The sequence below is a fragment of the Pyrgilauda ruficollis genome, unplaced genomic scaffold, assembly GCF_017590135.1.
Source record: "Pyrgilauda ruficollis isolate IOZ18807 unplaced genomic scaffold, ASM1759013v1 scaffold52, whole genome shotgun sequence".
Taxonomy (NCBI): domain Eukaryota; kingdom Metazoa; phylum Chordata; class Aves; order Passeriformes; family Passeridae; genus Pyrgilauda; species Pyrgilauda ruficollis.
The window spans coordinates 2,429,782-2,443,508 of NW_024526822.1; the positions used below are offsets into that span (position 1 = coordinate 2,429,782).

The following is a 13,727-nucleotide window of genomic DNA, read 5'->3' on the forward strand; positions in this document are numbered from 1 at the left end:
TGAGGAGGATCCAATTGCTGTGTTCTCCTCGGAGGAGAAGATGGATGGACGGACAGGGGAGATGATGCCAGTTTCAGCTCACCAGGTCACTCCCCATCAGCAGACCTGACTTGGTGCTGAGCTGTTTTCCATCTCCAGCCCCATTTTCTCCCAGTCCCAGGAAAGCCTTGGTGGGGGGAGCTGAACGATGCAAGGCAGCAGATCCTGGTGCAGGAATTGCATTCTCACCGTGTGGATGCAGCTCCTGGGCACTGCTGACCAACCTGGGCCATGCCAGCAGTGTCCCTGCCCCTGTCCCCAGCTGTATTTATCATTCCAACCCTGTCCTGGGTCCCTGGCCTGCATCCCACCTCTCATCCCAGCCTCCTCCTGCCTCTGGCTAATTAGGAACAGCAGAGCCTCATTAGGATGGCATCCAGACCAGGGTTTTGACCCTTTCTCTGCAGCTCTTGGATGGGAAGTCAGGATGTGGCTCACGGGGATTGAGTTTTGCAGTCCTGAGGACTCTCTGCCTCCTTCCCCCTGTTTTGGGGGTGCTGGGGGATCTCAGTATCCCACAGGATGCCTCTGGATGATCCTGAGAATAGCCCTATGCAGGAGCAGTGCTATCTCAGACTATCAGCACCCGTTTGTCTGGTTTCTTATGAATAATTATTAAAAAAGAAAGGCAAGAGAGGCAGAGAGAGCTGAGGAAATAATCTTTTTACATTTTAATCTGAGCAGTTTTCAAGCAGTTTGATAAGGCGGGTTGTAGAAATGTCAGCTTCCCCTTATCTCTAATTGACTTAAAGTAGAAGCCAGCTTTAATCCCGGCATGCAGAGGAGCTTCTGATGGGGAGATGAGGGCAATTGATTTCTGCCTTTTTAATTAACAGTCTGACTGCTTTTAAAAACAATAGGGAGGAGGGAAAGGAAGGGGAAAAGCACATGGTGACATTTGGAGCTGGTGGCATGGGGATGGACAGGTGCTTTCTGGGCTCTCCAGAAGATCAAGGTGCTGCCCAGCTTCCAGAGAGTTAGGATGGACTGGCTCCAGTTTAAAGAGGGAATTGCTTCCTGGAGAGGGCGCAGAGAGTGGGGCTGGGGGATTCCCTGCATTTAGCAGCCTGTGAGGATTTGGGGTATCCTGTACTGGGTCCCAGAGCTGGCTCTGCTCGGGCTGTGGGAGCGATGGAGGGTGACAGGCTGACCTGGGACACGTCCCTCAGCCACCCCGCCAGGGCAAACCCACAGGTGGATGGAGAGGGGGACATGGTCCCACCACCCTCTGGCCCCTCCAGTGTCCTGGAGCTGCTGTGAGGAGCAGGACTATGGGTTTGGTAGGGAAGGGGCAAAGTGGGTGCCATTCCTTTGCCAGGCTTTCCTCTTGCCTCCTGACCTTGCTGTAGCTCTGCTCCCCTCCAGCCCACACACACATGTGTGCAGGGATGTTTGGAAAGTGCTTCCCACATGGACAGCCCAGGAAGGAGAGGTTTGCTTGGAGTCCTCTCTCACGCGGGATCTGTAGCATCACATGGACGAGCTCCACAGAGTCCCCAGCCTCCTGCAAACTCCAAATTTCTCGTGACCCCACCAGGCATCGTGACCCCAGACCCATCACCAGTGGGGAGGAGGCGAGTTTTCTGCAGAGGTGGCTCTTGCAGCCGATTCCCGTGTGGGAAGGCAGCCCAGATGTGCTGATGATTATGGTTTCACAGCGGGGGAGCTGCTGCTGCCGCTGTTCCGGCTCCATTTGCTGTCCTGCTGCAATTGGCTTTCACTTGTCCGCTTAAGTGTCAGCCACGCAGCAGAGGATTGTTTATGCAGCACTTAGTAACATCGACGGGGTAATGGGCTGTGCAGAAGACCCTGGCATAATTGGTAAAATGTCTGGAAGTGGATTAGCCGTGTGTCTGCACGGCGGATGTTTGGAAATAGATACATACGTTCAATTTTTAAATACATATTAAGCTAAAGTCCTGCTTCGCCCCGGGGATTGCTGCACTGGGGTTAATGTTGTGTGAATGGAGTGGGTTCAGATCTCCCAGGAAGGCTGGGAGAGGCAATGCTGGATGCCTGGCTGGATACCAGGAGGGGCTGTGTCTAGTGGAACGTGTCCCTGCCCATGGGAAAGGGTTGGGACAAGACAATTTTGAATGTTCCTTCCAACCCACACCATTCTAGGACTCCATGATTCCATGACATTAGTGGTTCGTGCAGGGTAACACTTTTTTATTACAGCTGGATATGGGAAGCAGGACTTGCACCCAGCTTCATCACTGTGAAGGGGCTGTGTGTCCTTGGTGGGGCAGGAGAGGAACAACCTTCCCCAGGAGAACCCCCCCATGCTAAAGAGCTGCTGAATCCCAGAATTTTTAAGTTGGAAAAGACCTCCCAGATCAAGTGCAAACTGTGACTGATCCCTACCTTGTCAACTACACCAGAGCACTGAGTGCCATGTCCAGTAGCTCCTTGGACACCTCCAGGGGTGGTGATTCCCCCAGGAATAAGCAGATTTGGGATTGTGGCTGGAGGAGAGCAGAGGGATGCAGGAGCATCCTGGGAACACCAGCTCTGTGCCAATGGTTTATTTGCACTTTGCTCAGACTCTTCGTGGAGGTCAGGCTGTTCTCTCTCAGCCGTGCCCCAGCTCCCCTGGGCTTCATCCTGCTCTTGTGCATTCCTCAGCCTTCTTTTTATTCTTATTTTCTCCAAGCATCTCCTCTCCTACTAGTAGGAGGGAGAGGAACCACTAAACTCACCTGCCCAGGGACACGAGCCTCTCCATAGCACCTGGAGCAGTGGATGGCTACTTCCAGATGTGGGGTTTGGGGCCATCCCAAGCATCCTGGGGTGCAGAGCCCTGGGAATGCAGAGCCCTGTGTGCCTGCTGGCACCAGCCTTCCCAGCCCTCCTACTGCTCATTATATTCCAGGCGCTTGCAATGAATTGTTTAACGAGCTTTCTGCGAGGATGAGCAGATGAGAGGAGCGCGGAGCTTGGAAAGGAGAGGAATAAATTGGGAATGCTTTTGATTTGTGAAGAGCTGTGATGAGCAGGAGGGAAATCAGAGCTGGAGCATCCCTATTGAGGGTTTGGCATGGAATAGGGCTTAAAAATGGAGCTTGGCCCTGTTCTCTGGTATTTTTAGCCCGGATGCAGGATTGCAGGTCCTGCGTTGTAGCCATGTGCATTGTGAGCTCCAAAGGGTTTGGCGTCTGCTCAGAGCAGTGGTTTATAGGTATCAAATTTTTGGCTTTTAGAGCTCCCTAATGACTCATAATTTCTTAATACCATGTGCTGTCTCTCTCGTTCTAACAAATCAATTTGTTATGGGTTATATCTGCTGCTGAACCGTGGTGGGGAGGAGAAGGAAGAACAGTTTTCTCTCTGCACTTTTCACATTCCCTTTCATATCCTAAGGGTCATCAAGTCAGCCACCAAAATGCCATGACTTAACGTGATGGGTATTTAAAGTAAAAAACAATCCAAACAGCTAAGTAATACAGCAGCAGAAGCACTAAACCACATCTGAAGTGATGAAGCTGTGTTCAAGTCCTGCTCCCCATGTCCAGCTGTGATAAAAAAAAAGTGTTATCCTGTGTGAACCACTAATCTCATGGAATTATGGAGTCCTAGAATGGTGTGGGTTGGAAGGAACATTAAAAATTGTCTTGCTCCAACCCCTTCCCTTGGGCAAGGACACTTTCCACTAGACCAATATGTCCTGGTGGAAGGAGCCAGTGAAATTCCATTTAAATTGTTTGGTTCCAAATATGAAATTGTATATTCCAAATATGAAAATTATTCCAAATCCACCCAGATAAAATCCCTGCTGCCTCCAGATCATCTCTTGCCTCCTCATCATCTCCAAGGAAAAAGAAATTGGGGATCAAGCATTAGGGCAAAGGTGTGGACACCCAGGATACAACAGCCTTGATGGGTTGGAGGCTTTGCTCCAAATTCCTGAGGAAATTTTCCAAACCACAAGGTTTCATTAAAAATTAATGGAGCTTAGGCTGGAAATTGCATGGAAAATGGGAATTGGACCTCTAAAATCACCTCGGTCCTTTGGGAAGTGTTGTCCTCATGGTTCCCATTCCCAAAGCTTAAGCATGGATGTAGATGATACAGCTCCGGTGGTGGCATTGATTTCCCATCAGGATCAAGCTGGAGGGGCTCTTTCTTCAACCAGCCTGAGACTTTTGCAGCTTTGTGATTCAGTATAATTAACATCTGGGAGGAATTAAAGGGGTCTTGGGGGAGAAAAGCAAGATCTGAAGTTTAAATAACAATTTGGTTTCAGCACAATTAATAATAAGCTGCTTTGTGATTACCGGTGTGACTGCTTACACGGAGATGTAAACGGGAGCTCTGGGAGGAGAAGATAAAGGTAGGGATGAACATGGAAAGAGCAAGAGGCTGAGGAAGGACTAAACCTGATCCTCAGGCTCTGGGGAATAAATCCAGGTTGCACCAATAGGAAAAACGTCAGAAAAAGCTGGAGCTCAGTTGCCACTTGTGGTCTTCTCTAGAGCCTCCTTGTCATTCTTTATATGCAAAAGTGGATCCGAGCTCCAGCTCCACTCACCAAAGGAAAAAAAAAACCCAAATCCACTCCAGAAAATCAAATATTTTGCAGGTTGGGTGCCAAGACCCTCTTGAAGCTGATTGGTATCAGTGGCCGTCTGGGAATCTCATGCGATGCCTTTAATTGCTTTATTTTCCCTCCTCTGATTGCATCTCACAATGTAGAATTGGGAAACAGGGAAAACTGAAGCAAACAGAAATTGTTGTGTGCAAATGAAATGCTCCACTTGCCCAGCAGCAAAACATTTGGAGAAAACTTCATCTTCGGGTCTGATTTGAAATAAAGCCAAATTTTTACCAACTTGCAGCAAATTATGGGTTTAATCCTGGTTTGGGAGGCTTTGTGATTGGATATGTGCAGTGAGGAGCAGCTCTAAAAAAGCTTTTTAAGGGGGGTTTGGCCATCTGCAGCCTGGCAGGATGATATGACAGAGTTCTTGGGGAAATGGCAAAGTGAGAAATACACAATCCAAGGAAATATCATTTTAATCAGGGTTTAGTTGGGTTGTGGAAGTCACTGTTTGAAAATATGGCTGGGAGAGTGCAACGAAGCTCCAAACCTATAGATTTGGGATGGGGTGGGTTTGTGGAGGTGAGGATGCTTTCCATATATCCCTACACCTGCTGTGTCCATCAGGCCAGTGATGGACCAGCAATATCCCAAAACCATGAGCCCATCAAAGCCCAGCGAAGGAATAAAGCTCCTCATTTCCTTACAAACCTGTGTTGTACTTTGTTGGTGAGACACAGCAGAGTCCCTGGTTTTCCTTTCTTTACAGATTTCCATATTTATTACTTGTGTTGCGCCACGGGGGGGAAAAATGTTTTGCAATTGGAAATTTCAGTGGGTTTGGAGATGCCTGTACTCCTCCTGCTTCTTTGGAGTGTTGGCACCATTTGTTGCTGGATAATTATATTTTATCTGTTTAAGATGGTGTTTTGGTGGGTTTTTTTTATTGTTATGTTTTCTCAGGGGGTTTCATGTGATGGCTTTATTTAGATCCTTTCTTGGGCATAAAACCTTAGAGCACAAATGCAGCCTCTGCTTTGTTTTGAAGGAAAATGTCTATGGGAATTTGTGTTTTGGAATTGTTTAGGTTCCATGCATTTTGAAGGGTGGAAAGTGAGCAGACGTCAATGGAAGGGGAGTTTGAGAAGTAAAAGTGACCCTTGACTGCTTAGGAAAATCTCCAAAGTTCCTCATAAATGCAATCAAATGCTTTTCAGCCTATGAGCAGGTTTGTGGCACACTTGTGTTTTGCATGGACTAAACATGCTGAATACATGGGAAGCTTTAAAATGTGATTTTTAAAGCACAAAAGGCAAGTGGAGAATGAGGCGGGAGAGATCTCCAGGTTAGAGCTCTCCAAACCTATTGGAAACCTGGAAATGTAATTTTTTTCCCAAGTGGCAATGTGGGACGTGGCAGCTATAAGGAAGTTTCTCACCCCTTCAAACATCTCAGAAATTGTCAGCAGGGCTGGCACAGGTCAAAAATGACAATCATTCTTATTTTGAAAGACATTTGGACTTGTTTTAATGTCCCTGCTATATTCCTCACCTTTTTTTTGACTGCAAGATGTAGACAAATGAAGCCTGGAGAGCTAACAACCCCCTGGAACTGATTTGGGTGGAAATTACAAAGGATTTTTAATCCCTTTCTCTCCTAATAGCCTTTGGGGTTTATTTGTTTTGTTTTGTTTTGTTTTGCGGGGGTTTTTTTGGTTTTTTTTTTACTTTAAGGTGAATTTGATCCAATAATCTACACAGAAGTAGCAATTTTGCGCAGAAACCCAATTTGCATTTCCAAAATACACCTAGAAAAAACATCCCCAGCTTCCACCAGCTACTGTCGACTTGTGTTTCCTCTGGGAACAAGTCTCTCATTTGTCTTTTAATTTCTCAACGCTCACTTGGTGCTTAGTTTTGGGCACAGATTTATTGCAGTGATCATTTCTCCAGCAGTTTGTACCTTTTTCTGTTCAATATAGTTGGTGCTTTGCCTTGCAAGTGGTTTGGGCAACAGTGGGAGTTTTGTTCCTTGTGCAGGAACATCGTTCACGGCTCAGATTGAGTCTTCTGGGTGTTGTAGTTGCCTGAATAATAAATAATATTAGCAAAAGTCAGGAGCGGAGGATAATTGGGCAGTGAAGTACTTTGTGTTGGAAGTTCTGCTGCTGCAATAGACTTGTTCCTTTCTTTTATTGACCCTTGATTAAATTTTTGTAACAATTACAGACCAATAATAGGCAGCTATTGATTTCTGGGGAGGTGAATATCAAGATTTATGGACAGGAGAGTGGAAGCTATTGACTCTGAGAAGAATAATAACTGGAATGAAGTGGGGGGTTGCTCATGGAGGCAGGTTCATTTCCATGTCTGATCCAGTGGTTTCTGTCTCTCCAGCCTCGGAAAGGACAGACTATGGAAATGCAGTGCCCCGTGTGTACCTGCCTGGTGAGAGATGTTCTCCCATGGCTTGTCATCAGATGGGCTTTGAGAATGGAAATCTAATGAATCTCCACATTATCATGGAATTCCAGACTGGTTTGGGTTGGGAGAGACCTCAAGGATCATCCCATTCCAGCTCCCTGCCACAGGGAGGGACAGCTTACACTAGACCAGGTTTCTTCAGAGCCACCTTTGTCAAGATCGAGTATTTTCCATGTAAAATCCAGTTTTGTAGAGTCCCCAAACTTACAGAAAAGTTGGGACCTGCCCCAAATCCCTGAAATTGCTCCTTTTGGTGCTTTTCAATCTGATTGTGACACTGAATTCAGCTCTTCTGTTTTGGGAAGTGGTTTGTGCTTTTCTTAGAGATCTTTCCGTTTCTGTTGCAATTTGGGAGGAAAAAAGTGCTTGCGAGCTCTCTTTTCATCTCAAAAACTCTCCTAAGATCCCACTCTTGTGCTTATCACCTTTTCCAATTGAGGCTGGTGCGTGTCCTACCGGGCACTTGAAATTAAAGGGTGCTTTGAAACAGCGCTTTTAAGGCTTCGGGAGGATAACAAGCAGCTGGAAATCGCTGCTTCATCTCCAAACCGACAGGAACCTGGTGCTCCTGGTGGAGCTGGAGGTGCTGCTGCCTCCTCCATCGTCCCCGTGGATGTGCCAATAGGTGGCAATCTCTCCACGCACACAGACCTGGCGTGTGGCACCTCTCCTCGCACGTGTTATCCTCGCTTTGCAGGAGCTGATGTGGGAGCTGGATGTGGCACTGAAGGGAAAGAAGAGAGAAAAAGGGGATTGATCTCTTTTATGGTGCTACCTTGGGATTCCCTCCAAAGTTTGGTGGTTTTGCTGGGAGGGTGGGGTGGAAAAGGGGGACAAAGCAACCTCCATGTCGCTTTAAGAGCCTTTGTTGGTGTAATGGGATCCTTGATCTTGTGGCTGCATAAATCACAGGCAGCCAGTTCAAGTCAATTCATATTTTTGCAGTTCGTTAGCAGCTCGGGAGGAAATTGCATTTACTATAATTGCCTCTAATTGCACCAGATTAGTGATTACAATTATTGATGGTGGCTGATTATTCATTAGGCTTCAAATCAATTCCCCTGCTTCATCATTACCCAAAACAGTAACTCTGATGAGGAGAGAAAGAGGTCTGGAGGAGTCCACGGCCATGCTCCTGCCAGGGAGCCTGCCAGCCTCCAGAAGCCATGTGAATTCAGCACTCCAAGCTGATTAATGCCTCGACGGGATGGGAAAGGTCGTTAGCCAGGACTTGGGATGCTTTTGGTGGCCAGGAGGTGAATTAATCCATCCCCTCTGCACGGGCAGCACTTCTGTCTCAGGTGGCTTCCTCAGAGGGGCTGCTCTCTGGTGAAACGTGCCTGAGCTTTGTGGAGAGGAGGCTCAATAAACCACACCTGATGTGCTCCTGGCGTGATTTGTGACCCTGAGTGAGGAGAGCAATGGGACAGAGAGCAGCAAAGGGAGCAGCTCTCCCACAGCAGCCCTGGATCCCTGCAGCGCAGCCCCAGGTGCAGGAGCCACCTGCGCCGCCTCCCAGCCATGCCTAATTGTCACAGCACTGCCTGACTCGCATAATAACCAGCACTCCAGGCCAACACAGCTCCCAGGCTGCCTGCGTTCCCAGCTGGAGAGCTGTGCGATGCAGGGATTGGGTTTGCCATCCCAGCCGTGCTGCCCCGACCCTCTGCCCTCCCACGGGGGCCCGAGCTGCAGCCAGAGTGGGTGCTCTTCCTGGGGGCTGCCCTGCCCTCCCACCTGGACAGCTGTGGCATTCACTTTCTCTGAAAAAATCCCTTCACCCAGGATTTTCTCCTGGGAAGCTGAAAAGTCTCAGAGAAAAGGAAAACAATATTATTTCATTTGCTTCTCCTGTGTTGTGCTCATGTGTGGAATGTGTTTGGAGATTGTTCACCCACAGGTGTGATTGTTTGATTGGATTCTGGTGTGAATTATTTTGACTCATTGGCCAATCAGGGTCAAGCTGTATCAAGACTCTGGAAAGAGTAACGAGTTTTCATTATTCTCTTTTTAGCCTTCTGTAAGTGTCCTTGCTGTATTCTTTAGTATAGTTTAGTTTAGCATTCTTTAATATAATATAGTATTATAAAGTAATAAATTAGCCTTCTGAGAACATGGAGTCAGATTCATCATTCCTGCCTGCTGCAGGAGTCTCTGCAAATACAATAGACAGCCATGGCTCTGAGCAGCTGGGTGCACCTGGGATGAGGCTGAGGAGCTCATGTGGTTATGTTGTGTGGCATCGGTGGTGCTGGTTCTGGCTGGATGTGATGCTGCTCACAGGTCTGACCCATCAGAACGTGTTCTTCTTCCCTCCCATCATCATTGAATCATCACAGAATGGTTTGGGTTGGAAAGGACCTAAAAGCTCATCCAATCCCACCCCCTGCCATGGCAGGGACACCTTCCACCATCCCAGGTTGCTCCAAGCCCTGTCCAACCTGGCCTTGGGCACTGCCAGGGATCCAGGGGCAGCCACAGCTGCTCTGGGCACCCTGTGCCAGGGCTCAGCACCCTCTCAGGGAGCAACTTCTTCCCACCTGCCCTCTGGCAGTTTCTTGTCCTTTGACCTGTTCCTGGCCTTTTCCAAAGCTCCTCTCCAACCATTCCCAGTGTGGGATGAAGGGTGCTTCAGGATCCCAAGCTGTCCCAGGGGCTCCTTTGCAAACATTAATCATATTTATCTTAAACTGACTGGTGGGTGGATGTGGTTTGGCAGAGCTTGAACATGTTCCCAATAGTGGCGGACATGTAAGCAGCCTGCCATGTTCTGGGGATCTCATTCCAGCCATCCCTCCTGCTGCCCCCCACAATGAGACAGACCCTGGATTCCTTCCTTATGTGGGGACTGAGGGATGAACTCAATCCTTAGAGCAGCTCCAGCTGTTGGCCTCTGTCCCGTGATTTACATTAGCCCAGGGACCTGAGTGCCAGAGTTATGCCTGTCAGGCAGGATTGGGATTTGTAGCTGAGCAGGACACACAGGTCCCAGCTGTCTTCTTAAAGGCCACTTATTACCTACATTTCCCACCTATTGATCCTGGTTCTGCTGCCGTGCTCAGACACTGCTAGGAAAAAAGAACCATAAAAAAAAGGGAAAGGTTGGTTCTGTTCATTAATCTCACCCGCTCCCATCATCGAGAGGAACAGGGCCTGAAGGCTCAATTAGCCTTAGTGGCTGCAGCTCGGTGACACATGGCAGCTTCCATCACTTTCCTCATGGATACTTTCCCTCCCCATGTCTGTCTCCAGCTGTTTATCCCTCACAGCTGGCCCTGAGAGGCCTCGGTGGTGGGAGACAAGGTGGGGAGCACTGGGAAGCCCTGGGAATTGCAGCCTGCACCGAGGTGAGGATGGGAATGTGGTGGGCAGGAGCTGATTCAGCTGAGACAGACGTGGTCACTGGTGTCTGTCTTCTTGTGCCAGATTTGGAGCTGCTGTGAGATCCATAGGGATGCTTCTTTTCAAGAACTGTGATTTTTTATCTGAAAGTGAAAGGATTTGGGTTCCTAAACCTCCATCCTACCCTTGCAGTGCCAGTGCTGTCACCATCTCAGGTGTGTGTCACCTGCCAGGACAGGGAGGGAATTGCATGGATTACAGGGACATCTCACCTCACTCTGAATGTCCCACATGTAAATCTGGCTCATCTGGACCTCCTGCAGCGCCAGCAATTGCATTTGTCCTGAGGGAGATGAAATTCAGATTGTGGTGTGATGCAGCTCTATAACATCTCCTGCTGGGGCAGAGGCAGAGCAGGCTCTGGTTTAGGAATATCCCAGGAGTGTTTGCAGGATGTGAATACCAGAATCAGAGCCAGAGAATCATCAGAGTCATGGCATGGCTTGGGTTGGGAGGGACCTTAAAGCTTCTCCCATTCCACCCTCTGCTATGGGCAGGGACACCTTTCACTATCCCAGGCTGCTCCAAGCCCCAGCAACCTCACCTTGGACATTTCCAGGGATCCAGGGGCAGCCACAGCTGCTCTGGGCACCCTGTGCCAGGGCCTGCCCACCCTCACAGGGAACAATTCCTGCCCAATATCCCATCCATCCCTGTCCTCTGGCAGTGGAAGCCATTCCCTGTGTCCTGTCCCTCCATCCCTTGTCCCCAGTCCCTCTCCAGCTCTCCTGGAGCCCCTTCAGGCCCTGGCAGGGGCTCTGAGCTCTCCCTGGAGCCTTCTCCTCTCCAGGTGAGCACCCCCAGCTCTGCCAGCCTGGCTCCAGAGCAGAGGGGCTCCAGCCCTTGGAGCTTCTTTGTCGTCTCCTTTGGAATCTGTCCAGCAGCTCCAGGTCCTTCTTATGTTTAGGACTCACCCACGACTGCTCCCCTCTGACTCCCACCTTTCCCAGTTACCCTCTGCCCTTTCCTGGGCTTGGCAGTGCTGAGCAGCATCATTCCATTCATTTGGGAATTCCTGCCTCCTGCATTTTGTTTACCATGGCTGGCCCATTTGGGCCTCTCTGGTTTTCTTTCTAATTTGTCTGAGCATATGCTCAGGAGTGATTTGTTTGGTGATTGTTCACGGAAAAGAATTATTCTTTTATCCTGCCATTCTGAATAGCCACGAGCATCTCGAGTCCCCAATTATTTTGCAGTTTGCATTCAGCAGGAAATGCCACAGCAAAATTCAGACAACTTGGATTCCTCTCCCTCAGTCTCTGAGTGCCCAGCCTTTGCAAACACCTGTAGGATTTTGAAATGCAGTGGAGAAATCTCCTGTTCCACTGAGGAAAGAAGCAACTCAGAAATAAGGACCAAAAGCAGGTTTTAGGTTAAAAGGCTGAAAAAGCAACCCCAATATTTTCCAATCATATTTTTGAGGACTAAACTCCTGCTGAAGGTTTGGGATCAACAATACTGAGAGCACCTTCCATGGGTTTGCATGGAATTAGTTAAAATGGATTTATAGAAAGGGACTTTTAAGCAGTTCTCTTTGAAAACTTCAACTTGCAAAAATTAAAGGAAAAACTAAGGTACCAGTAGGGAATAAAACTGGCATCATCAGAGCCTTTCTAGTGGAGCAACACAGCTTGAACTGGACTAATGAGCCTGAGAGTTTAAAAAAAAGATTATATATGTCTCTATAGCTCTGTATCTCTGTATCTCTACATCTCTGTATCTCTAAATCTCACATTTGTACCTTTGAAGTACTGGCAGTTGGATATCTTGGGTTTGGCTGGGCTGCAAACACACATGATATTGGATGTCCACTATTTATTCCGAATTTTCTGCATTTTACTACTTCCGACATTGTTGCAAGAGGCTCCTCTTCCCCTATGACACTCTCCAGTGCCCCAAAGTGACATTAAGTAGGTGCAAAGTTTGTTCTGGGAGTGTCCATGAGCTCAGTGATGGCAGAGGGCTCTCCGCCTTGTCGTAATGCCGAGTCAGCATTATTTAGGAAGCTGAATAACGAATTGGGGATCTGGGATTCTCATTTTGGGGCGGAAAGATCTTCGCCTGCAGATAAAAGAAATTAGAAAATTAATTAACTAGCTGAAATAGTTATATCCAAGCTGGATAATTTACCTGCTTCCAGGCAGTGTCCTTGCAGGATGTGAACCTGAGAGAGCGCACGATTCCCTGCCTCATCCCTCTCCACCTAAATGCTCCAAGGGAGTTTTCGGGCGATTTACGGCTGACTTAGGAGATCAATCTCTCCCAGCAGATGGGAGGGAACTCATTTTGGGGTTTGGAAGCAAACACAGTTAAATCTTCTTTTCCCGGCTGAGCTGCTTGTCTTGGAATGACAGGAGGGCGGACGGCTGGGAGCCCTTCCCTGCTTTTGCCAGGAAACTCGGGGATGCTGCTCCTCTGCTCCTGGCTCCCCAAACTGCACCTGGGTCTCCTGGGGGGAGCAGGTGTTGTAGGGATCTGGCATGGGAAGGGCTGCGGGCTCATCACCACCAAGGCATTGCTGCTGTTTTTAGGGAAAACCCCAAAATGCAAGGATTTATCTGGGCATGGACAGTAGAGCTGAGAGGGAAGCTGCTTGTGGGGGTCTGATCCCAATGGCTGAGCTGTCACTTCTCTGTCTCTGTTGGACAGCTTTCCATGCCATTTCTTTTTTGATGGCTTGGAGTGAAGCTACCTGCTATTGTCATGGAAACAAGCTGGATGCAGGGTCAGGTGGCAGCAGGCAGCACAGAGCCATCTGACCCTTGCCTGCCTCTGATTCCCCCTGCTTCCCCTGACATCCTCACTCCAGCTCCCACGTGGTACTGCTGCCAGATTCACAGACTGGCTCCCAAGGATGGATGCTCAGCAGGAAGTGAAAACAGAGGGTTGTTCCTAACCTTGGCAAGAGATTCCAACTTTCTGTTGGCTGAATTCATGGCAGAGTGATTCCCCCACTCCAAATTCCCTCTACCCCAGGCCTGAGAGGAATTTCTGAGTAAGTGGAAGTTGTGGGGAAAAACATCCCATATCAAAAAGAGGGAAGTGTCCATATCAAATTGTACCTGAGGCAGAATTCTCTGTTTTCTTTGACTGATGCTACAGGAGGAAAATTGAAGTGAAACACTTAGAGTTTATTGAAGAGATGAGAATTGACAATTTGACCTTTTTTATTCCTTTGGTTTTGATGCCATTGCTCAGGTTTGGAATTTGGTTATTGAAGCAGTGCTGGGATAAAAAGCAGAATTTGTGGATAGCTCTTCCTG

General features: G+C 48.4%; 1 protein-coding gene across 1 annotated transcript in view; it reads left to right on the forward strand.

Moving 5' to 3' along the window:
• The window catches only part of LOC121360640 (protein CEPU-1), a 356,251-nt gene that overhangs the window by 79,602 nt on the left and 262,922 nt on the right, over window positions 1-13,727 (forward strand). The gene's annotated exons all lie outside the window — the stretch shown is intronic.